A 5,000-nucleotide genomic window follows, 5' to 3' on the forward strand; every position below is an offset into this window, starting at 1 on the left:
GCGCCGGTTCCGCAGTCGGCCTCGAATGACGAAAAATAACGGTCTCCTCCTGGAGCTCACAGCCAACTTGGCAAAAAGTTTCTAAGTGCCCACGGCCCTGCCGAGCTTTGGCGTCCGCCCAGCGCCGGTTCCGCAGTCGGCCTCGAATGACGAAAAATAACGGTCTCCTCCTGGAGCTCACAGCCAACTTGGCAAAAAGTTTCTAAGTGCCCACGGCCCTGCCGAGCTTTGGCGTCCGCTCAGCGCCGGTTCCGCAGTCGGCCTCGAATGACGAAAAATGACGGTCTCCTCCTGGAGCTCACAGCCAACTTGGCAAAAAAGTTTCTAAGTGCCCACGGCCCTGCCGAGCTTTGGCGTCCGCCCAGCGCCGGTTCCGCAGTCGGCCTCGAATGACGAAAAATAACGGTCTCCTCCTGGAGCTCACAGCCAACTTGGCAAAAAGTTTCTAAGTGCCCACGGCCCTGCCGAGCTTTGGCGTCCGCCCAGCGCCGGTTCCGCAGTCGGCCTCGAATGACGAAAAATAACGGTCTCCTCCTGGAGCTCACAGCCAACTTGGCAAAAAGTTTCTAAGTGTCACATCTGTGAAAAAACGACTAAGTGTCAACTTTCGAAAAAACGGCTAAGTGTCAACTTTCGAAAAAACGGCAAAGTGTCACATCTCTGAAAAAACGGCTAAGTGTCGACTTTCGAAAAAACGGCTAAGTGTCAACTTTCGAAAAAACGGCAAAGTGTCACATCTCTGAAAAAACGGCTAAGTGTCACATCTCTGAAAAAACGGCTAAGTGTCACATCTCTGAAAAAAACGGCTAAGTGTCGCCTCTCTGAAAAAAACGGCAAAGTGTCAACTTTCGAAAAAACGACAGAGTGTCGCCTCTCTGAAAAAACGACTAAGTGTCGACTCTGAGAAAATGGCAAAGTGCCCACGGCTCTGCGGGCTCGTGCATCCGACCCGCGCCGGTTCCCCAGCCGGCCTGATATAAGGCAAAACCAGCCCTCTCCGCCTGGAGCTCAGAGCCAACTTGGCGAATATTTTCTAAGTGCCCACGGCTCTGCGTGGCTACGGCGTCTGCCCAGCGCCGGTTCCTGGGTCGAACCCCGAGGACGAGGAATGCCGGTCTCCGCCTGGAGGTCCCAGCTTAATCGGCGAAAATTTTCTAAGTGCCCACGGCTCTGCCGGGCTCGTGCATCCGACCCGCGCCGGTTCCCCAGCCGGCCTGAAATAAGGCAAAACCAGGCTCTCCCCCTGGAGCTCAGAGCCAATTGTGGCGAAAAAACGACTAAGTGTCAACTTTCGAAAAAACGACTAAGTGTCAACTTTCCAAAAAAACGGCTAAGTGTCGACTTTCGAAAAAACGGCTAAGTGTCAACTTTCGAAAAAACGACTAAGTGTCGCCTCTGAAAAAACGACTAAGTGTCGCCTCTCTGAAAAAACGACTAAGTGCCCACGGCTCTGCGGGGCTTGTGAGTCCGCCCCGCGCCGGTTCGGCGGTCGGCCTCAAAAAGCGAAAAATCAGCCTCTCTCCCTGGAGCTCACCAAAAATTTGTCGAAATTTTTCTAAGTTCTCCTCGAGGTACCAGGGGGTGAGGTACCCGGGCTAAGGTGCAGTACCTTTTTTGGTCTTCAGGTGCGCCAGAGTACAATGAAATGGTCCCAGTAGTCAGTGTACTCATCGACTTTCCCCCCGTTTTCCAAAGCACCCCGTTTACGAGTATGGAGGAGATGGTGCTGGTCTCCCCACGGCGTCGGACACGCCGTCCTCGACAGCACAAGGTCGGATAGAAGACCTGAAAAGCGCCGTGGCACGCGCTGGAGGTGTCACTGTGGCGAAAAAGTGACTAAGTGTCAACTTTCGAAAAAACGGCTAAGTGTCAACTTTCGAAAAAAACGGCTAAGTGTCAACTTTCGAAAAAACTGCTAAGTGTCAACTTTCGAAAAAACGACTAAGTGTCGCCTCTCTGAAAAAACGGCAAAGTGTCAACTTTCGAAAAAACGACTAAGTGTCAACTTTCGAAAAAACGACTAAGTGTCACCTCTCTGAAAAAATGGCAAAGTGTCAACTGCGAATGTGGTGGTGCATGGAAGGAAGTGGAGGACGGCCGCCTCCTTAAACACAGGCCGGAGAGGAGCGTCAGGGCCAGGCTCCTCAAACATGGACCGAGTGTCGCCCTTAACACAGACCAAGGGGAGGACGGCCGCCTCCTTAAACACAGGCCGGAGAGGAGCGTCAGGGCCAGGCTCCTCAAACATGGACCGAGTGTCGCCCTTAACACAGACCAAGGGGAGGACGGCCGCCTCCTTAAACACAGGCCGGAGAGGAGCGTCAGGGCCAGGCTCCTCAAACATGGACCGAGTGTCGCCCTTAACACGGACCAAGGGGAGGACGGCCGCCTCCTTAAACACAGGCCGGAGAGGAGCGTCAGGGCCAGGCTCCTCAAACATGGACCGAGTGTCGCCCTTAACACGGACCAAGGGGAGGACGGCCGCCTCCTTAAACACAGGCCGGAGAGGAGCGTCAGGGCCAGGCTCCTCAAACATGGACCGAGTGTCGCCCTTAACACAGACCAAGGGGAGGACGGCCGCCTCCTTAAACACAGGCCGGAGAGGAGCGTCAGGGCCAGGCTCCTCAAACATGGACCGAGTGTCGCCCTTAACACGGACCAAGGGGAGGACGGCCGCCTCCTTAAACACAGGCCGGAGAGGAGCGTCAGGGCCAGGCTCCTCAAACATGGACCGAGTGTCGCCCTTAACACGGACCAAGGGGAGGACGGCCGCCTCCTTAAACACAGGCCGGAGAGGAGCGTCAGGGCCAGGCTCCTCAAACATGGACAGAGTGTCGCCCTTAACACAGACCAAGCGGAGGACGGCCGCCTCCCTAAATACAGGCCGAACCGGAGCGCGAGTGTCGCTCCTTAAACACGGACCGAGTGGAGGACGGCCGCCTCCTTAAACACAGGCCGAACAAAATGACACAAAGTGTCAACTGCGAATGTTGTCCATCAAGGAAGGAGCGTGATGCCCGGCCGGCTCCTTAAACACAGGCCGAGAGTCGCCCCGGACGGTCCGCCTCGCGGCGCCCGTCTGCTCGGATAAAATGACACAAAGTGTCAACTACGAATGTTGTCCATCCAAGGAGGGAGCGTGATGCCCGGCCGGCTCCGAAAACACAGGCCGAGAGTCGCCCCGGACGGTCCGCCTCGCGGCGCCCGTCTGCTCGGATAAAATGACACAAAGTGTCAACTGCGAATGTTGTCCATCCAAGGAAGGAGCGTGATGCCCGGCCGGCTCCTTAAACACAGGCCGAGAGTCGCCCCGGACGGTCCGCCTCGCGGCGCCCGCCCGCTCGGATAAAATGACACAAAGTGTCAACTACGAATGTTGTCCATCCAAGGAAGGAGCGTGATGCCCGGCCGGCTCCTTAAACACAGGCCGAGAGTCGCCCCGGACGGTCGCCTCGCGGCGCCCGTCTGCTCGGATAAAATGACACAAAGTGTCAACTACGAATGTTGTCCATCCAAGGAGGGAGCGTGATGCCCGGCCGGCTCCGAAAACACAGGCCGAGAGTCGCCCCGGACGGTCCGCCTCGCGGCGCCCGTCTGCTCGGATAAAATGACACAAAGTGTCAACTGCGAATGTTGTCCATCCAAGGAAGGAGCGTGATGCCCGGCCGGCTCCTTAAACACAGGCCGAGAGTCGCCCCGGACGGTCCGCCTCGCGGCGCCCGCCCGCTCGGATAAAATGACACAAAGTGTCAACTACGAATGTTGTCCATCCAAGGAAGGAGCGTGATGCCCGGCCGGCTCCTTAAACACAGGCCGAGAGTCGCCCCGGACGGTCGCCTCGCGGCGCCCGTCTGCTCGGATAAAATGACACAAAGTGTCAACTACGAATGTTGTCCATCCAAGGAGGGAGCGTGATGCCCGGCCGGCTCCGAAAACACAGGCCGAGAGTCGCCCCGGACGGTCCGCCTCGCGGCGCCCGTCTGCTCGGATAAAATGACACAAAGTGTCAACTACGAATGTTGTCCATCCAAGGAGGGAGCGTGAGGCCCGGCCGGCTCCGAAAACACAGGCCGAGAGTCGCCCCGGACGGTCCGCCTCTCGAGGCGCCCGCCCGCTCGGATAAAATGACACAAAGTGTCAACTACGAATGTTGTCCATCCAAGGAGGGAGCGTGATGCCCGGCCGGCTCCGAAAACACAGGCCGAGATTCGACCCCGGACGGGCCGTCTTCTCCCGGCGCCCGCCCGCGTACGCCCCCCATCCCCGGTCGCCCGTCTGCTCCCGGCGGGCCTCCGAGTACCCCCTCACCCAACTGACCGACTGGCACTCATGACCCGCCTTGGTAGGGCCTCCATCGGCCTCGGCTCGTCCGACGTCGGGTGGACGGTTCCTACCCACTGCGGGTCGCACTCTAGCGCCCCGGCCGCCGCGTGAGCGTGCGCTCCCCGCGCCGCCCCGCAGGCCCCGGCGCGACCGTACTGCGGCGAGACCGAGACGACCCGGTTTGGCATCCATCCCACCTAGCCACGATCCACGGAGGCCGAGCGAGCGGCTGAGTGTCGGGCGCCGCGCGTGCGAGCGTCCGCCGGCCGCGCCGGTCCTTCCGCGAATGTCGTTTCTCAAACCCTCCGGCTTGATAGCGGCGGCACCACGGGAAGCCGTCCACACACACACCGTCCGACCTCTATCCGAAAAGCCTTCCCGACCAACCGCGGTCGCGGGGGCGTCTGTCGCTCCGCATCGGGGGGGCGTATGGCTTCCGCGCTACGCGCTGCGGGCTCGGGGGGGCCGCAACGGCTGAGTCTGACTCGGCCGGGGCGCAGCTTCCCTCCCGGCAGTCAGCAATAGTGCCGATCGCGCCTGCCACCAGCCCCCTCCCCGACGGGTTCGTCGGCGCCGGCTGGCCGCCGTCCGCCTTCGTTCCCCGAGGGTTCCCAACCAGCGCCGATCCAACTCCGCATCCTGGCCGCACGCAGTGCGTGCCTCGCGCGGGTAAGTCG

The sequence above is a fragment of the Syngnathus leptorhynchus genome, unplaced genomic scaffold (assembly GCF_054491065.1).
Source record: "Syngnathus leptorhynchus isolate UIUO unplaced genomic scaffold, UIUO_Slep HiC_scaffold_759, whole genome shotgun sequence".
Classification (NCBI taxonomy): domain Eukaryota; kingdom Metazoa; phylum Chordata; class Actinopteri; order Syngnathiformes; family Syngnathidae; genus Syngnathus; species Syngnathus leptorhynchus.